The sequence below is a fragment of the Balaenoptera musculus genome, chromosome 2 (genome assembly GCF_009873245.2).
Source record: "Balaenoptera musculus isolate JJ_BM4_2016_0621 chromosome 2, mBalMus1.pri.v3, whole genome shotgun sequence".
In the NCBI taxonomy this organism is placed as follows: domain Eukaryota; kingdom Metazoa; phylum Chordata; class Mammalia; order Artiodactyla; family Balaenopteridae; genus Balaenoptera; species Balaenoptera musculus.
Window position 1 is genome coordinate 140088632 of NC_045786.1, and position 21287 is coordinate 140109918.

Consider the following 21287-nt stretch of genomic DNA (forward strand, 5'->3'; position numbering starts at 1 on the left):
TACAAATACAGATTCCTGGGATCCACCCCCAGTAAGTCTAAGTAAGTTGGGGTCAGGCCTGGGAACACCCATTTTTCAAAGCACCTGGGTGAGTCTGCCCCTTGGACGGGGGTTTGGGAAGCATTATTGCGGGACGTAATGTGGAACCATAATGTAGGATGGTAACGCGAGGCAGGGTGTGGCCAGCTTCTGCATGGCCTGGGCTCCAGGCTTCGAAGTTTGCTTTATAAAATGGGAGTCAGCTGAGAAGACTCACCAATGAAGCCAGGCTCCAGGAAGGTCAGTCTGGTTCAGAATGCTAGGTTCCTTAAGAGCCTGAAGGCAAGAGGACTAGTTAGAGGCTAGTTAATTATCCATGCAAGAGGTGCATGGCCTGGGGTAGTGGCAGTGGGTGTGACATGAGAGCCCAAATGAGTCAGGGGGGCAGAGTCAGCAGGACATGGTACCCAGATGGATGGGGAGGGGATGGAGAGCAGCTGAGCAGTGCCATTTCAGGACCACATCCAGACCAGGGTGCCAGCCCGACACAGTGGTCCCTAGTGAAGTTTCTGCTCCACAAGGGGACATGAGGGAAGGGTTGGTTGGCCAGAGGCCTGGCCTCCTCATGGGACAGATGTCTGGCCTAAATCCTTCTCTCTTCACTCTGTCTCTAAGGATTCTCCCTGGAAGAGGCTTTCCAAATATCTTAGAAACTCAGGTAATATTTACAAATCCTTCAGTCTGAAAAGACAGGTTCTTTAGTTTATAGAATAAGAAAGGAAGGTGGATGCAGGAATGATGATGACATCAAGACCAAGACTGAGGAAAGACCTACTATTTGAGTGACTTGTTTTGGCTCAGAAATAGAACAGTTTCAGCCGAGTAACAATAGTATCAACAATCATAACAGTAACAGCCATTGGGCAGTAACTCAGGGATAACCGCTGTGTTAGAAGCTTCATCTGCAGCATCTTGTTTAACTCGTGCCGTGGCCCTGAGAAATGCTAACTGGGGCCATCTTAGCTCCAGTTATCAGATAAAGAAACTGAGGCTCAGATAAAACCTGCTCAAGGTCCCACAGCACCTGAACGGCAGGGCCAAGATGCTGTGTAAGCGCTGCTGGGGGTACGCTGCCTGCAGTGAGGGATGTGAGGATAAGGTAGAGAGGAAAGAGTACTGGGCTTGGAGCCAGAACACCCAGGGCCGAATCCCAGCTCTGGTCACTCCCAGAGCTCCTCAAAACAAGCTCAGTTCTCACCCAGCCCCACGGGGTGGTTGTAAGGCTCAAACAAAACAGAGAAGGCATCGGGAATGCAGGATGACCTGCTATGCCGCTTCCTCTGCAGAAAGAAGCCACCAAGCTATCAGTTATGAATTTAAAGGGCAAAGTCTCAATGGAGGGTGGGAGAGACAGGTACACTCAGCTCCATTCTGCTCAGCAATCTCTGAGGGCCAGCCCTGGGCTTGGAATTGTGCCTGGTAGGCATCAAAAGATTCCTGGTCTTCATTTGAAGGGGCAGGGGAAGTACATGAAATATGAAAGGCAACACTTCTCCCCTGCAACGCAAGGAACAGTGGGAATGAACCGTACAGTGGAGACGTCCTTTTCCATGAACTTGAAAACCTGGGAGATGGCTGGATCAATAGACCGTCATTTGAAAAGAACTAAAGGGCAGGGATATGATGATAATCAGCAGGGTGCCTGGGTTTGCCAGATACAAATCATATTAACACCGAAACAATTTCTTTCTATCTGAAGATAACTGACTTTGGCTTGGCGCCAACAGAAAGTGGATTTAGAGGAATATTGAGGCTCAATGAAGAAATAACTCTTACTTTAGCTTCCTCTGAATCCTAACTCGGAGAACCAGCCCATACACTAGTTCCTCTAAACTAGAGGGGGGACACAAAAGGAGAAGAAAAACTGTATCTCAGTTGGAATTTGCTTGAGAACATGGCTGAGTTTACTTCCTTTCCACCGAAGGTGAAATTCCTCCATTGAGGCAAGGTTGTCCTGGGGCTGCTAAGCTGTGGAGAATGTTTATTGATTGAGTTCATGCATTTTACAAGGGCAGAAATGCCCTGGATTGCTCCGAATCTGTTTTAATGTGTAACTGTTTCTTACAGGTAAGTATGTTGTTTTTAAGCATCAGCTCCACATAGTTTGGTGGTCTTCAATTACCTCAGGCACGTATTTTGTTTTTCTAAACGAGAAACTGAGAAAATTAAGGGGAGATGTGTAACACTCTTCCTCTGCAGGCTCCCTTCCCCCAGCCCCTTCCTGATCCAGGGGTGAAAGCTCTCTCGCCAGCCTCTTACTGTCAGATACAGCATGGCCTTGGGGTCGCTGGAGTGTGTGACAGGGCTGCTTATTTAATTGTGCACCATCTGGCTGGTATATGAGTAGGGGGACTTGTCAGATGGGGTTTATCTTGCCTCACCAACAAATGCAATAATGCCTCTGCATGTTGTGGTTTGCAGTGCTTGAGGTTGATAAGATGTCCACAAGCCTGTAGGATCTGATCTGCCCACCTTGTACTTACACAATTATTTACAGTTTTGATGTGAGTCTTGTCCCTCACTCCTCATCCAACATTTATTGAGCACCTACTATGTGCCAGGCACTGTGCTAGAAGCTGCTGATGTAAAAATAATTAAAGACACCCCAGCTCTTAAAAGCCCAGAGTTTGGAGGGGAAGACTGACACTTAAACACGCAGTTGTGGTACAAAGTATGTGGAGGTGGAGGTGAGGATGTCACAGGAGAAAGTGGACACCTACTTCTGAGGGTCAAGAGAGGCTTTCTAGAAGAGGAAGGAGATCGTTCCTCTGAGTTTTAAAGGACCCAGAAGGCGCTTCTCGGGTGGTCTAGGTTGGAGATCCCTCCCCGATGGCAGAGGAACCACATGGACTGAGTGAGGGGGGCCCTTGAGGGAAATCAGGGCGCTGTGATAGAAGACAGGGACCTGCAAGCCAGGCAGGCAAAACCGGGAGCAGAGTTTTATGTCTTGAGCTCTCAACAAGACGTGAGTTCCCTGAGTTGGAAACCTGAACCATGGATTTGTCTTGATTCCATGGCAAGTGGGGCTCACCATTAACACTTGCTGAGGAATCAGCCCAGCTCTTCAGCTGCAGTGTGGAGGCACCTGGGAAACAGCTATCAACACTGGCTTGTCTGAGAAGAAGATGGCGAATTGTCCCTGAAGTCCAACTTGCTTTGTCTCTCACTGCCTCTCCCTTTGTGCCCCAGGAACAGGAAGCACCTTGTACCTTTCCACCAGGGGGCGCCCACACCGTCCTGCTGATGGGGCAGCTGTTGCTGGGGGCTTAGCCTGGTCCACACCCTGATCAGTCCCTGATCCTCACCACCTCCTCCAGCCAGACAGGGCCATGCACGGCTGCATAGCATTTCCCCTGACTTAGAGCTAAAACGTCTTCCGACATATGGGAATTGCTGCTATAGGGAGCTGCAGACACATACTTGTCATTAATTAAAGTGACGGGAAGCTACTCAGCCCTCAGCTCAAAGTTGTCTCTAACAGATGATTAGGGTATTCAGGGTTTTCACACTTCATGACTCAAGGCAGACAGGGAAGGCAAGGGAGCAGAGACAACCGCTCAGATCAGGGAGGCCTTTGCAAGCAACATTTCAGGCTGGGATGGGCCAAGGTCAGATACCAATATCACGGATGACCCAGGTTCTTTGGTATCTCTTCCAATGGTTCCTTGGCTAAGGGAGAGAGCCTGCAGCTAAGGGGAAAGAGCACCAGACCAGGGACCAGGAAACTGGAAGTCTGGGCCCAGCTCTGCCTTGAGTCGGCTGAGTCACTTGGGACAAGCCGCTGTCTGTGTCTGTTTCCTCATCTGTGAAATGGGGGCTGGCAGACCCCTGAGGAGTGTTGTGAGGGTCACCCAGGATTTTAGGTGCTCTGAGCTTCATGTGTTTCCTCATCTGTAAATGAGAGAACTGGGTTCAGTCTCTAGGACTTTTCCAGCTCCCAAATCCAATAGCTATTTCAAAAAATGAAAAATTATGATACAAATACTTGGTATCATTATTGTTGTTGTTATTCCAGTCGGTCAGCTAAAGATATTACTAAGGTTCTAAACACCCTGCTATTCTCCATTGGTCAGTGCTTAGCCAGAGGGAGCAAGGCAGCTCAGAACTGACCACCGGCCAGGTGTTTCTCTGTGGAACAATGCCAAGAAGCCTGCATGGAAAGGAGACTTCCACGGCAAAGCGAATCGTAAAGGAAATTGCCAGCATCTCCCCCTGACAAATTATTGCAACTGGTTTTAACAGCAAAAAGAATATTTTTGGTAAAGAATGGGTATTATAGTAAAAAAAAAAATTAATTTGGCTTTTGGCTAGATCAATTAAAAAATACATCCTCTAAGTGTGAACTCATGCAGGGTTACAGCAAAGAGCAAGATAAGATCACTTGCACTCCTGCTGGTGAAGCAGGACATCCGAGCATGAAGCACGTAATAAAAGTAAGTTAAATGAGAATATAATGAAAAGCCCATGGGACTTGCAGGGCATTCCATGGCTAGTTGGTGAATGGCTGGCAGAGAGTGGTCTGTGAGGGTGGGAACAGAAGTGTTGCTGGGAGCCAAGTTCATGAAGCTTGATGTTTAAGAACAGACAGCAAGCAGCCGAGATGGCAACCTTGCTGGGTCCCCCAGATCCAGAGGTCCAGGTGGCTGATGAGAAAGGGAGGTCACATGGGCTTTGTTAAACCCAGAGGACTCATTGCCCCTGTAATACCGATGCCCCCTTGTAACTTCTACTTCACAGAATTCACTCTGGGACTTGGCAGATTTTGAGATCTTCTACTAAGTCTTTCAAGAGAGAGGGCCTCTGGTTTAGGAAATTGTTTGTCAATTATGGGAAAATCACCTATTTGGATCTTCCAGGCTTTCTCCTGGAATGGATAAGAACTGTTGTGAAAAGAACACTGAATTCAGAGGTCTGACGGCTCAACCTTCAAATCTCGGATAAATCACTAAACTCTCAGGGTCTCAGTTTTCTTACTTGCAAAATGGGTTAATTCTTGCCGTCAGTGTGAGCGTCTGAAGTCAAAAGGAAATATTCTATATGGAAGAGTTTTGTCAACTCTAAAGGTGTTCTTGAAAACTGGAAAACGCTGTCTGACGTAGATCTCCCCTGACTGGTTCTCTGAGCCCTGTTTCCTCGTCTGTAAAACCGAGATAATAACAGTGCCTGCTGTGCAGGGTCATTCTGGAGATGAAGCTGCGCGTGGAGTGTCTGATATGGGGCCGGCTCTTGGCGCGAGTGGAATCCATGTTTGTTCTTCCTCTTCTAGCGGTGCAAAGCTAGGTCATCAGGAAAGCTTGAAGCCTTGTTAGCAAAAGATTCCATTATAAACACTCTGGTGACTTTCACCTCTGGAGAGGATATAAGAATTAAAATAGCCTTAAGTCACCTGTCCAGTCCAGCAATTCACAAGCAGATAGATTTCCTTGAAGAGATAGCTCAAGCCCTCTAGCAAACTGTCATGCAGACAGCAGCCTACTCTGACCTTCTCTTCCTCCCTTCTGGGCTTCCGGCCAGGGCAAGTGAGGAGCACATGACAAATGGTGTGAGGTCAGCAGACAGGACCCTCAGGGACCTGCCTCCCATAAGGGGCTCTGCCCACCTGTGCAAGCTTAGGTGGTCCCTCTGTGGCAGAGCAGTTGCATCACTGGGACTGGAGGTGATGCCAAGTAGCCCTGCCAGCCGAGAGCCCCATGGTGACCGGAGTAAGTGCTGCCAGTTCTGTGCAGAGCAGGCCCTCAATCCTGGTTTGTTAGGATAGTCCCCGCATCGGGTAGTGCTTTGCACTGGCTCAGGAGCCCTCAAAATAGCCAACGTCGAAGCTTGATTTGCTTCTCTTGGGCAATTGCTTGGAGTCTTTGAGATTTTCTTTGCCTTTGGCAGATATTCTTGATTCTATCCTCCTGGTCCCATTTCCTTCTTCATCATTCAACTGTGTGGGCTGCAGGCCTTTCTCTTCGCTCCTCGTGGTCCATGAGCAATCCCACCCACCGTCTTGGCTCCACCATCCCATCATGCTGATGATACCTAATTTTCTATCTCCAGTCCTCACCTCTCTCCTGAGTTACCTGCCCATTTCTCCAATTGCCTACTAGACAGGTTCACTTGCATGTCCCACATGAACCTCATATCCCAAACATCCCAGACCTAACTCATTGTTTCGTCTACATTTGTGAGCCAGATTGCGTGCTTCATGGGATGGCATTTCATCCAAGTCTATAAAATGACTCAGGTTACTAGAGCTTAGTGTGTGGGCATGGTACATATTCCTGGAGATTCTATTTTTACTGGAAGGCAAGTAAAATAGCATAGAATAGAGTACAAAATCTATATTAAAAATTAAGTGGAATTTAAGACTAAAGAAAATGTGTCTGCAGAAGCTGACTTAGACTATGCCCCCAGTTATCAATGAGGTACAAATGTGTTCTTTCCATAAAGGACTTGAGTTACCTTGGATTAGAGCATAGACATGCAAAGTCATCTGTAGGAGATAGAATGAAGGGTTCCCAACCAGCAGGCCTTGGTTGTAATTGACTGAATGTGTTAGCTGGGGTTGGCTAGCAGTGGAGCCCCAGGAAAAGGAGTGTACTCCCATGCACTAACCACAGAAGGGGAAGTCTTGGCCGGTAGACGTCTAGACCTGCTGACAAAAGCATGCGTAATGTGAAGACTGGGTGCAGGAGGCATTCCCAGCCCACTGTGAGCACCCCCACACCATTGGCAAGAGTATACTATTAAGTTGTAGGCTGCAGGGGAAATTTAAAATTTTTCCTCCTAGTATCTGCTCATCTCATTTTCATTGATAGTGTTTGTTTCTCAATTAGTGTTTGAGATTCACCTCATTCTAAGGCCACATATTTTAGGCAGGGTCCTACCCCCAAGTGAGACCATAGAGTATGGGATGAGCCTACGCTGGTCAGCATGCTTCATTTCCCTGATTACAGTGTTTGGGTCTCAGGACTTTGGAAGAACTCCTAGAAAACCTAGAAAAGAGGCTGTATCCTTACCTAGTTTTGGAGTTGTGCATGTGAGGCTGGCGCCAAAGGCAGCCACTTTGCCACCATGTGGAAAGCATTTGTCTGAGAAACGAGTCACCCAAGAGGAAGGAGGGACAAGAGATGTAGAGAGAGAAACTGAATCCCTTTGAGCTCTTGCATTAAGTCCTGCCTGAGGTCAGCTCTCCTTCTGGATTTTGCTGTTGTATGAACCATTAGATCCCCTTTTCACTTAAGCCAACTGGGTTGGGTTTTCTGTCACTCGCAGCCATAAGAATTCTAATGGCCACTTGCACATCAAATCATCTAAGCTTGATGGCAATTACACATTTGTTTCTTCTCACTTTCCTTGATTTCATTTCGTTATTACCAAGCTGCCTTCTGATTATCGTTGATTTTTTAAGAGGGTCTTCCCAGGGGGAGCGTATGTTCTAACTACATATGTTCATAGACTTTTCTCATCTAAATAACAGTTTTCTTAAAATTGTAAGGAAGTAAATGTGTTTTTCTGCTTTTATAATTTGGTCACCCTGAGCCTGATTCCTTAGAGAAGGTGCAAGTTGAGTTTCTGACTTAAAAGATTGAGGGTCAGATTCTGGATTGTGGAAAATTGACCAGAGTAGTAAATACAGCCTCTGGGCCTTTTCCCTTGGAGAACAACCTGATTTAATGTGTAGCTGTGTGAGTATCAAAACCCTTTTATCTCTTCATTCTTCAAGAACCATATGCAATGTCTTCTCCTCCTCTTTTCTCATTCATTCAATGATAATTTACCAAGCACTTGGGTACACATAGTGAAAAAACTGATAAAAACCCTTGCTCTTATTGGGCTTACATTCTAATAGGAGAGACAGACAATAAACAAGACAAATACTCAATATAGATAGTAGTAACTGTTTGGGGAGACTGGGATGTTTTAGATAGCGTGATCAGAGCAGCACTTCTGAACAAAGACCTAAAGAGAGTGAGGGAAGTAGCTGAGCAGTCATCTGATACGAGTGCCCAGAAAAGGAAGCAGCCCATGCCAAGGGTCAAGGCTGTAGCTGACCTGGCAGGTGGGTGAGGGCTGAGCAACAGGAGATGAAGTTAAAGAGAAGGAAGCCCAGGGCACGTGGGCATGTGGGAGTCAGAGTGAGGGTGTGTGAGGTGGGAGCATTCGAGGGCTCTGAGCAGAGCAGTGACAGGATCCGACTCATATTTGGGTGGGATCCCTCCGGCTGCCATGCTGAGGATGGGTTAAAGAGGCTGCGGCAGAAGCAGGGGACCAGTTGGGAGCTGATGGTGGCCTGGATAAGAATACAGGCTGACAAGACAGGATATGATTATATACTGGATCCCAAGTGAAAATTGAAGGATGGCACTGAGGTTTTGTTTATTTATTTCTTTGTTTATTAATTTATTTTAAGTACGGATGTGTCAACTTTGTTTATGCTACAATGGACACTTATTTTGTACCATTGTCAGTTGTGTAAGTGTCTGTTCCTTCCACTGCACTGTGGGCTTCGCTAGTGTCCGGTTCATTTATTTTTTCATCTTTGTCTCCATAAAATCTCTGTAGGAGACACTCCTGCAAGAAGAATATGTGACAAAACTGAAAGAACCATATGACTGGGAGTCCAAGAAACTCTGTTTTGGGAATCCCTCTGCAAGTGCAGAGGAAGGAAACAGGGGCGTTTATTCCCTTACTGGCTGGGGACACAGGCAAGCAGTGCAGTTGTGAGGGTAAAGCTCAGGACCAGTGCCTGGTGGGGTGGACTCTGAGGGTGTTTGAAGGTCAGAGGAGATCTGGACTTTGGGGTGAGTAGGCTGGGCATGGTGTGAGGAGCATCAGTGGTCTTGAAGTGTGGCAGGTCATCTGCAATGACACAGAGCAGAGCAGAGACAACTGGCAGTGGCCATGGACTTGAAGAATATCCAGGTCGGCAGCCAGGTAGATTGAGGTGCACCAGGCATATGTCACTAATTAGGGCCAGCAGAGTGACAGTGGCCAGTGGAGTGGAGGAGTGGACATAGGCTAGAACAGGGAAGAGAGGCAGATTATAAATGCAAATATCCCTTCTAAAGGTCCTCCCTCCCTTTGGAGATTCTTAAGGAGATACAAAAAGGCAGAGGACTGAGATCATGCAACTTGGTGGGTGGGTGATATTGATCTAGAGGACAAACTACAAACTATTAAAGTGACCTTGCCGAGGGTAGGACCTAGAGGATAGTTTTGGCTTATAAGTGTTGTCCCTTTATGGCAGTTCTGTTGACAACTGCTAATCTCCCCTGTTCTCTAGGTTTATTAACAGTGTTAAGGTGGTTTTGTTCTGGGTCCAAACATCTTCTTCATTTGTCTTCTCTTTAGCTCTGTGGTTTGTGAGTGTCCCATACTCACCCATGTCCCTTGCTGGTCCCTGCTGGTCAACACTATGCTGGTTGCTCCCCTGCATCAGAGCTTGTAGAAGGATTGCTGTGTACTCTCTCTGTCCACAACTGTTTGTAAAAATCAGGCTTTAATATACACAGACTTCTGCCTCAATTGTATAGCCTTAATCAATTTGGCTTTCTTTATTTCTTTTTTATGAGATCGACTGTCTTCTGATTACAAAAGAAATACATGCCCATGGTAGAACTCAATTGATTTTCTAGAGCTTTTATTGTAAATTTGCATTCCCTGTGAATGCCCATCTGGCCAATTTGGGAGACGCTGGAGGGGCAGTTCTCTTTGAATGCAAATTCATTCTGTGCAGCCTTTGCTGGTGAAAGGACTTCTGGGGAAACAAGCATTCACAGCTGAGTGCTGCCTGGACAACCTTTCTCACTGTGCAAACATCCTTCCGCCATAGTTGTTTTTTTGTCCCTCCCTTTCAAACGTTCTTTTAGTAATAACAGCTGGAATTAAAAGGCATTCACTTACCAGAAAGTGTGGTCTTGAAGGGGTTCTGAGGCTTACTTGTTTTGTGCTGTCCACTTGGACAGTTCACATGTGATTTGAAGGGCTACCTCATTTGTGTAAAATTTTGTAGTTCCTTTGTGTGCTGATCTTATTGGGCACACTCTCTGGTTTCTGAGTATGCACTTACATTCATTTGGGAGTAGGAAAAATTAGGTAGTTAAAAAAACCCAGTTACTATTGCATGCTACACATTTTCTCCTACCTCTTTCCTCCCCCTGAACTCATTAAGTGCTATGGGTCATATATGCGAGAATCACCTGTTCTCATAAATGCCAGGGAGAAAAGAATAACATTTATGGACCGTCCAGTCTGTGTCACTCACGCATCTTCCATGATTCATAATCCTCACCATGACTCTTTGAGAAAAGTATTGTCCTCATTTTATAGATGTCCCTGGTAGATGGATGAAGAAACTGGGACTCAGAGAGGTTAAGGATCTGCCCAAGAATTTCAAATTCGATCACCAAAGTTGCTGTAAATTTGGGTAAGTTCTTAAATACTATTTCAGGGCTAGGGTCAGAAAAATTGCAACTTGGGGAGAACAAATTAAATTGTTTAATTGTTAAATTGCAAAGACCAAAAATGTTGATTTTCTGTCCAGATTATTTTTTTCAACTCTTTCTCAAGTCTACTTTCTCCTCCTAAACAACCCAGCCAGCCGGTTGCCCAGGCATTGACATACAGCTGGGAGCAGATTTATGTGCCCACAGACAGGAGGGCCCAGGGAAAGCCTACTGGCCTGGCTGGTGCAGGTGACAGCTTGGTAATGGACCTCTGAGAGTGTGTGTGTGAATTAAGCCCCTTTCATTTCCTTTGCTGCAAAAACATCAGTTAAGCTTGAATAATCCATGGGTTTTCCCCATTTTCAGACAGAAGAAAATCGGCACAAATTGGCTAGTGTGTCTTTTCCTCTAGGCTTTGATCATTAATCATCTTCAGCTCTTTCCTGCCCTCCTGCCACCCTTCAAAAAAAAACACCCCCATGCACTGCCATTTCTGGCACCACTGAGAACATTCACTAGGCAATTTGTTCAGTCTTGAGTGTAATGAAGATATGCATTCAGCACTTTGGAGGCTGGTTCTATGGAAAAGGTGCCAGGCTGCTCTGTTCAAGGTTGGAAGAAGGCTTATTCAGGGCCCTCTGTGCAGGTTGGCCAAGCTGATTGGCTTTGATATCACAGTCTGGTCCCTGTACTTGAGCCAAACAGATGTGTCTCTGCAGGCCTCTCCATCTGACACCAGCCAGAGAAAGCCTCATTTGTCTTTGCAAGGCCTCCCTCAATCCACACTCTTTTTGGAAAAGATGCTGGAAATTCTGTGCTCCACGAGTTGATACTGGCAAGTATTCCTCTGGTTTGGGTAACTCTGGGCCCACATGATAGAATCCTGCCTCCCTGGGATTAGGTAGGACACCTCAAGGGATCATCTAGCGACTCCTTTGCTTCTAGGGAGGGACACACCCAAACCTTCCAGCAAAATGTCTCTCCTTTCCGTAAGCGCAGCGGTTCACTGAGTGCGGAACCAGCGGCCCTTTACGCATGCGCGCTCCCTCAGGCTGCACCACGGCTCTACTGGATAAAGCTGGATGGAACCTGTGACACCGCTGATATGCAACTGCTTTTGTCCTGAAAAAGAGACAATTTCATAAGGTTCAACCTAATAAGTATTATTAACCTCATTTTCCAGATGAAGAAAATGAGACTCAGAGAGGTTTACAATTTTTTTCTAGTAAGTGGAAGAGTCAGAGTTTTTACTCAGAGTTGAGTGGTTCCAAATCTCACTGTTTTTTAGCTTTTTCAAGTTGCGAAACATTTTAATCATACACAGAAGCATATATATGTAGACATCATATTTAATACGTAATTGGAAAAGAGTCAGAACAGTGTTATTATTTTAAACAGAAGGCTGTAGTATTATGCTATTTTGTTTTTACTGTTGCTTGATTAAATTTGGCATTTAAATAGTGGTGGAAATATCTTGTACAATTTTCATTTTTTGCTAGTGCAAGCAAAGAAACCAATTTCCTTCTCTTTCTCCCGCAGAAAGGTACATCATCCCGACTGGTATACAATACACCCCGTGCGTGACTTCAACACTCCCCATCACTGTTTCCATGAACATGTGATTGCACTGTTTTGCATTTTTAAGTTTTATTTCATTGATATCAGACTGTGATTTGCTTTTCTTTTTTCCTTTTGTGCCTTGTTTTTTTTACTCAATTTCCATGTCTTATCTATTTATGTTGCCGTAAGTAGTTATAGCTCATTTATTGTAACTGCTGAATAGTATTTTATTATTTGATAAACTACAATTTACTTATCCATTTTCTGGTTGATGTGCATTCTGGTTATTTCCAATTTTCCAGTATTACAAACAGTGCTGCAATGAACATCCTTACCTGTGTCTCCCTGTATACATTTGAGAATTTCTCTAGGGGTGAATTTCTAGGTCATAGAGCATGAACCTCTTCAATTTCATTGGTTGTTTCTGAATTCCATGCTAAAATGGTTGCATCAATCCACACTCCTATTAGCCACATGTGAGAATTTTCTTCTCTCCACGTGTTCATCAATGCACGGTATCATCAGACTTGTACATTTTGCTGATATGATGGTGTAAAAGGGTAGGGCGTTGTTTTCCTCCTTCCCTTTCCCCCTTTCTTTAATAACCTCAGAAGATGAGATGCTACACCTGCAAAGACGATCTCTCTGTGTGCTGGTTTGTTCTCTTAGGAGTGAGAAGGAGTAGTATGGGGCATGGGTTATATTAAACCGGCCACGTGGTTTTTTGCTCTGTACGTGGACACTTGAGACACATAGCACCCAGCACTGCTGATCACCCTTCTATGCTTGAAGAGTTTCCCATTTTATGAGTCCCACTTCCCTAGGTTGAAACCATAAGCACACGTCACTACCCTCCCAAGGAAACAGATTTTAGACAAAGCTATGATCTGTCGATCAGACATATCCACAGGAGACAAATTTGGAATGTAAGGAAGGAGGTGCTGTGTGGAATCTAGTCTGGTGAAAGGGTAGAGAGACATCCTGCTTTTGGAGGCCACAGGGTTGAGCTCCCAATGGTAGGTAGCATTCTACTGCCAAGGGCAACCAGGAGAGCTGCTGAGATAGGGTTTCCACAGGAGCAGTCTAGGTGCAATTGTGCACTGTTCCAGAACGCAAGCTTAATTCTCTGGCCCTCTTACATATTTTCTGAGCTATCTTTTATTAAACTCCTTGGCTGCTTAAACTCACTGGAGTGAATTATGTTGTTTGTGACCAGGAACCCCATCATCACTCTCAGTTTTTGCCATGTGGCTGGTGCTTCACATACTGAACCCTATCCCTCTCACAAGCACTCTGCAAAGCAGGCATTAGCCCTTGTTGAGCAAGGAGGAGTAACTTGCCAAAGGCCATGATGCTAGTAAGTGGTGGAACTGGGGTTTGACCCCACCATTGAGTGACTGCAGAGCCCACCGGAAGGAGCTCGCCTTCTCCACCTCCGGGGGCTCTGCTGCACATCACTCTGCTTTCATAGCACTTACCGCAAGCTGGAATTATCTCATATATATGTTTACTTGTATTCTGTTTCTTCCAACTAACATATCAGTTACAAAGGGGCAGAGGCCAGTCCTTGTTTGCCATTGCGTGTCCAGCCCCGAAAGCACACTTAGCAAGTAGGCACCCGTGCACAGTTGTGGGATGAATAAACGAACTGAACCAACCTCCCGTGGATCTCTTTGGGGAAAATAATGGAACCTTGCATTTATACCAAGCTCAAAATACTTTTCAACACTTTCTTGGTTTCGTTCTTTCATTCAGTAGTAACAGATCACAATGCCTCATGTCTCTTAGGACCTGAAGCTGTATCTAATGCCTATTTTTCCTTTCTTCCTAGATATTTCAAGTTCTACCAATGTCTGCTCACATGTGTCAGAATGCCTGTCCCTGGGCCTGTCTCCCCACGGTCAGCATGGTTCCAGGGTCTGTGGGACCAGATGGCAACCCTGTGGCAGAGAGAATAGACTGGGGAGTAGCTGCAGTTGGTAAGTGCTCTGCCCTCACTAGTTGCAACTCTTTCAAGGCCCCACTAGGAACCAGTCCTCAGAGCTTGAGTTTGAAGTGAGTTAATGGGGCCAGGATATCTCTGGCTTTTCACCTGTGAGAGACTCTGGGCCTAATGGCCTCAGTGAATCCCTCTTTGTCTTGACAGCCATTCTGTCTCCAGTCCACTCATCACAGCTTGAGCCTCTTTCCCTCCCGATTCTTTCCCATAAATTCACCGTTCCATGCTGTTTGGGGCTAGTGTTTCATGACACTGGTTTACAAATAAATATGACCAAGCGTAATTGCCCTGTGCCCAATCTCTCCTCCAACCAATTCCTTGAATGTGGTCATTCTGAGCCGTCTCTTCTATTTCCCTTTTGTCATCTCGCACTCACTCTTGAGGTCCAGAGTAGAGAATTAAGATTGTTTACTGGCTCCAGAGTTACCAGGATTGTAAGACTCAGCTCTGCTTTCCTCCTCTTAAAGCCACTCACACAGATAAATCCTGACACTGGAACAAATTCAATGGGTAGAAAGAACTTTGGGGCAAAGGAACCACAAAAGGCAAGGAAATACTGATGAAATCCATTGATGACTTAATTTCCCCTGAACTGTTATATGATGTACTACCTGAGATCATGACAAGAGTGTGCGCTTTTGGGCTTAGCCAGGCCTATTTGGGTCCCAGTGACTCCACTTACTGGCTGTGTGACCTTGGGCAAGTTACCTACCCTTAACCTCTCCGACACTCACTGTCCTCATTTGAAAACAACTCCTGTGGAGTCCTTGTGCAGTTTAGAGATAATGTATGTAAATACATTATCGGGCACTACTCTGACCAAGGCCAGGTCAGGGCCTGACTTAGAGCACTTTCCATTCCTGGCTGTCTGCCTTACCCAACACACAGACACACAGAAACACAGACACACCCTCTCCACACACATACGCTCCCCCCACACTACACCTGCATCTACCCACACCGTACAGACCACATACACGCAACACACACACACACCATATACACCACGCACACACAACACAACACACATACATACCCACACCACAAACAAAACATGCCAAAAACATACATACATCCCTCATATTCCACGTACACATATACATATGCCCCTCCCCATGTCATTCACCCCTCCAACACACACACACACACACACACACATACCACATTTTGTAGGTGGTTTCCTATTCACTCAGCTGACCTGGTAAAATGGAGAAAATCTCTGCTGAATTTGAACTTGATGGCCATTTTGATTTCACTGAGAGAAAAGGATGCCATTTCACCACTCTACCTGAGAGGTTCAAGGAAGTAAATGGAGGGAAAGAGCAAAGTCACAATTCAGAGAAGAAGTTCAAAAAACTAATAAAAAACCCATCACATCTTCTAGTTGGTAATAGTTCAGCAAAAACGTCTTGGGGAACAGCACGTCGAAAAATTGCCTTAAAAAGTAAGGATTTGGGGTGATGATTGCCTCCTTTCACAAGTAAGTGAAATTGGCTCCTTGTTTTACTCAAATGATTCCCCAGAAGAAATAAGAACCACAACAGTGACGTCACCTTAAAATTGTGGAGAGCGTTATATTCTCCAGAATGCCTCGAATGTTGTCATGTGATTATGGAACAGCTCTGGGGGTGTGTCACGACTGACAGCCATCTGCTCTTGTCAAGCCCCGTGAGCTTTGACAAAATAGCAACGTGTCTAGATTCACATTGAATTACGGTTTGGGGCAGCAGTCACTAACCCGGCAATGTGAAAGATATACACACTCAGTGTACAGGAGTACTTTGTGTTACATATTATGATCTTTGGGGGACGGGATGAGCAGGAGTGCCCCCGCGCCCTTTCCAAGGAGGGAATGTAGTTTCTCTAGCACTACCCGGCTCAGCCCTGACATGTATTCTCTTTCCACATCCACACGAGGTGGGTGCTGTTATTCTCCCCACTTTACAGATGACAAAACTGAGTCAAGTAACCTGCTTACTCAGGTAACACTAGTAATCAATGGTAGGGTCAGGATTCATACCAGGCAGCTCAGCTCCAGAACCTGTGCTATACAAGATGTGGTCCAGTGCCGTGATGCTGGGGGTTACTGCCAGTGGGGACAAGGTGAAAGGCATGCGTGCTGTCAGGAGGAATAAGCCTTCCTCACATGAGACTAGACTGTGTTTTCATAAGAAAAATGAATATTCAACTAAAGTTCATGTTGAACAAACACACTTGCTTGTCGGGCAAACCAGTGAGAGAGTCAGCTTTGACTCCCACTGGGGGGAACAGCCTGGGGTCTGGCCCTTGTCTCAAGTGCTTGAGTGATTCTTATTGGGATTATTGGCATTTGAGATGTTCCATCTCAAACGACCACTGCTAGATGATTAGCATTCCTGGCCTGGAGGCACTAAATGCAGAGAGTTTGCCCAGCCTTTGTGACTGACCCAAATGCCCCTCCCACCCCCAGTTCCCCCACCCCTAATGAGAGGGCATCTTGCTGGAGGCTGAGGTGTACAGTCTGAAGGGCATGGGAAGGATCTGGGGGAACAGCTCCTTCTCTTGTGGGGAGGCTGGAGTCTCCACTGTGAAGAGGAGGAGGAGACTGGACTGGGGACCCCAAAGGAGAGGGCTGCGTGGATGGGATGGGGATGGAGAAGGGAAGAGAGACCCGGGTCTGGGGAAAGGGGCCTTCGTGAAGTATCAAGTTTGTGGAGGTTCTCCTCTGTAAGTTCAAGTACCCACCTCTGCTTTCCCACGGCCTGCTGCTCTGTGAGACTGCTGTCTGCTCTGGCCTTGACCCGGAGAAGGTTGTTTAGGTGGGACGTGTCTGGGAAGGGACCACGGGTGCTTCTACACCATCTCGCAGTGGCTCCAGCCAAGGAGGAACGGAGCCGACCCCCTTCACCTCGTGGCGGGATCACCTCGGCACAGAGGACCCCTCTGAGAGCAGGATGTTGTAGGTGCAGCTGTAACATTAGCATGAGGGATTTTAGGAGGTCGCCCCATTTGGGAGGGCATTCAGATGGAAAGTCACATTTAACATTGAATTATATGTGTCTTTCAGGCTAACCTCAATGCAAAGCAATCCTATTAAAATATTATATATATCAGATTACATCACTCCTCTGCTCAAAACCCTGCAATCGTTCCTTATTTCATGCAAAGTAAAAAGCAAAGTCCCCACAATGGCATCAAATGCCCTTTTGGAGATGATTACTTCTCTGACCTCACCTCCTTATACCTACCCCTCATTCACTTTGGTTCAGCTGCATTTCTATCCCTGGAACATACTGCTGCTGCCTCAGGACCTTTGCACTGGCTGTCTGCCTGGAATGTCTTCTCTTCCTCTACATACCTGCAAGGCTCCCTCACCTTTTTAGAATATTTGCTGAAATGTCATCTTTTTAGTGAGGCTCCCCTGACTACTCTTCAAATTGTAAACAGTTCTTCCCTGATTCCCAATACTTCTTATCCTCCTTACCTTACTTTATTTTTTTCCGTAACAGCTGCCACCAGCATCTAACCTACTAGATCATGTATTTATTTCATATATTTAGATTCTTTCCCCTCATAAGGACATAAGCTCATAAGAGCAGAGATTTTTGTCAGACTTGTTCACTGATCCCTAGTGCCTAGATCTGTGACAGTAGGAGCTTAATAAATACTGTTGAATGAAATATTTCCCTTACGTTGGAACTGGTCTGGAGGAAGAGGCTCAGGGATCGGATTGAAATGCTTTCCAGTGCTTCTCATGTTTGTACCTGCTAGTCCTCCTTTCAGGAAAGGAGGATGTGCCGATGCTTTCAATTTATTCCTTGTATAGGCACATTGCCTGAGAATCCAGAGGCCCTCTGTGCAACCTTGCTGGCTTTCTGTGCTTCCCAGATTGGGTTACACTGACCCAGGGAGCTGCCTTTGGAGCTCACCTTGGCCAGCTTACACCCTTGTTCTGGGGAACCATGGAATGGTCTCTCCCAGCCTGTGCTCTCTGAGCTTCCTGGTCTCCTTCCCAAGTCTCGACCTGATAGTCCATGAAACAGAAACCCTCTCATCCCTGAGCCAGACTCCTGGATGCACATTCCTAACTCTCCTATAGTCTCCATTTTTTTTTCCCCCTTGAGCCAGAAGTTTGGGAACTGAGAGACACAGATGAGAAGCAGGACATGCATTCATCCACTCTCAGACAAGAGAGTTAAAGGATTTCTTCCAGGCTGGGGATGACAATTGCTTTGCGCTAACTTAATGAAAATGACACAGAAGAGCCAGAGTTAAGCCAAAAAAATAATTCAGAAATTCTAATAGTTAGAATTGATTAGCAAGTTAAGAATTCTTTAAAATTCTAATGAGCTTTCAGCATTTGTGCTGTTTGCGGGGCTTAAAGAAACACAAGAAAACAAAGAACAAAAATTGCCCTTTAGGTTGGATGATGATGTCTAATGCATCTATTTCCCTTGCTACTTTCAGTTTCCATTTCATTCCAAGATCTTACTATACTCAGGAGGTTGCCTTTGGGTTTTCAGCACTGCAGGGGATGATCTAAATCTAAATAATAATAAAAAGCCACTGCTTTTATTGGGATTCTATTTTATAAGTTGATGGAAACATTTCATATACACATTAGGTTTTGTAACCCAACCTTGGTGCTTGCTGAATCCCGGAGGGGCTGTTTCACTACTTGGGAGTTCCCTGATATTTGCATTATTCCTCCAAGGCAAAAGGAGAAAATGCTTTCAGTGAAGGCAGAATAGTATTTTATTTGAAAAAATTCACATTTGATGTGGGACACACACATTCTTAGGTATACACACACACACAAACACACACATACACATACGCTCTCTCTTTCTTAAACAGGCTGTCGTAAAATGATAGAGTTTTAGAATTGAAAGGATCTTAGAGGTCATCTGTGTTAACACTGGCATGTTACATATGAGGAAGCTTCTGCCCAGACAGGTTAAGTACCTTATCCAAGGTCACCGGCATCTAGGGGAAGGGACCAGACTACAATTTAGGTTCCCTGACTCAAGTCTAATTTTCTTTCTGCTACACCACATTGCCTCCCAAATAAGATAATGTATATGAAATCATTTTGAAAACTGGAATGCATTATGCAGGTATTGGGTGGGGAGTGGAATGAGAGGGAGCGTGATAATGAGATTTCTTTCTTCTGAGACAAGCCTGACTTGCTCGGGCCTCTTTCCAAATAAAGTAAATTCGTGTTACATGAATCACACATCACATTTCTAATTAGGTTCCTGGACAAGGCCTCTAGGAAATGAGCACCAAAGGGGTCAAACTCTTCATTCAAGTACAACATCTTTATATCCCATCTTTCTCCTTCCTTCTTACCCTCTCTGTCTACCTCCCTCTAGTGTCCGCCTTTAGTTATTGCATGTATGCCAACAGATCGCTATACTTTACAAATATTTATGTATTATTTATTAACATTATCTGGCCTATTTTTTTGATATCAGCAGCTGTTATCAAGAGCAAACTGGAATGTTTTTCATATCAACAAGAATAACCGGTTAATATAAAGACTTGGATATTGTTAAGAAAAGTATTTACAATAGTTATGGGATTAGAATAAGAACATATTTAAAGTCTGATTATTAAATTGCTTTTAATAGACTTGAATCACAAAAAAAAATTCTTGTAACTAATTGGAATGTTTAAGTTACAAGGAGATATAAATTTTTTTAAGGCCAATTAAAGTTAACTACCACATGATTCAGCAAAAGAATTAATAACTACTTTACTTGGAACACTGACAATTACTAAATATTATTGTAAATGACTTAAGGAATTGAAATTTTATTTTGGTACTATTAATATATTAATTCACTAAACCATATAGTAATTATAAATAATTTTTGTGTTGCCCTCTCTGACATATATATATTTCAGCCCTCATCCATCATGATTTCTGTGTTCCCTTGAAAGAAGCATGTCCAGTGTTTCAGTATTCTAGCCAGCAAGATCACCCACAACTCATTGGAAGGAGATTATCTGGTAGGTTTTGGGCCCCCGCTTCCTGACATTATAAAATCCATCTAAAATATGAGTGATATTTACAAATAAGAGCCTTCCACCGTGTTCCCAGCTCTTCTCAGTGTGTGACAAATGGGTCAACGTACATAGAGAGGAGAAGCGGTTTTGTGTGCCTTTCTCCTGCTGCCTGCCTTGATCTGCCAGCACTTCACTGTCCTTCCACACCCCTCCTCGTCTGGGAACACACACGGCACCAGGCACCCACGTGCACTCATGGGCACACCAGCATTCTGAAAGCTGAAAGGCAGGAAATCATCCAGGTGGATGGGCGGAGCCAGGTCTTAGAGGAGAGGTGTGTCCGGGCTGTAGATCACCATGCTTGCTGGTTTCCCGTGTGGCTCAGCAGTAGACAGACGTCTGGAGACACGCTCTCATTTCCTCATCTCCTCTGTAAGAGAAACTGTCAAATAACAGAGAGAAGAAAATTCACCCGCAGATAAACATTTTCATGGCTTTAAAGCACAGAGTAAATCCTACTTTACCACTCAAGTGTGGTCCAGAAAGTTCCATCACATAAGTGGTAGGGGTGCTTTATTGCCAGGTTAATGAAATGACCCGTTTGAGCCCACAGTGCAGGGCCGAGGCAACTGCCAGGTGCGAGGTATCTGAGTGTGATTTATCAGGGGTCCTCCTGCAGGAGGACGTCAAGGTGGCTTTGTTTTCACTGCCTCTTCCTTCCCTGTACCTTCTTCTAGTGACAGACGTCCTCTCTGCCTGTGGTGGGGGTGAGCCTGTGACCCAGGATAGACCCATCACAGCCCCTCATCCCCAGCTGCCAGGACGGGTCCAGGGACACACAGGACAGGACAATCAGAGTCCTTCCCTGAGACTGTTCTCTCTTCACAGGGCTGTGAGGGCCGAAGTTCAAAAGTGGGGCGGCCACAGAATCTGCCTTGTGGGGATTTGCAGAGAGAAGCAGAGATGGCATCTAAGAATGTCCCAGTGCTCTTGTCCCCCAGGCCAGTTGTACCCAAATCCTTTCTTTCTTTTTTTGGTCTCGTTTACGATTGTATTATTTTTTAACCATTTAAAATTGAAGTAGAATTAATTTACAATATTGTGCTAGTTTCAGATGTAAAGTGATTCAGTTATATATATACCTATATATTCTTTTTCAGATTCTTTTCCATTATAGGTTATTCTAAGATATTGAATATAGTTCCCTGTGCTATACAGTAGGTCCTTGTTGGTTGTCTATTCCCAAATCCTCTCCAGGCGTTTAC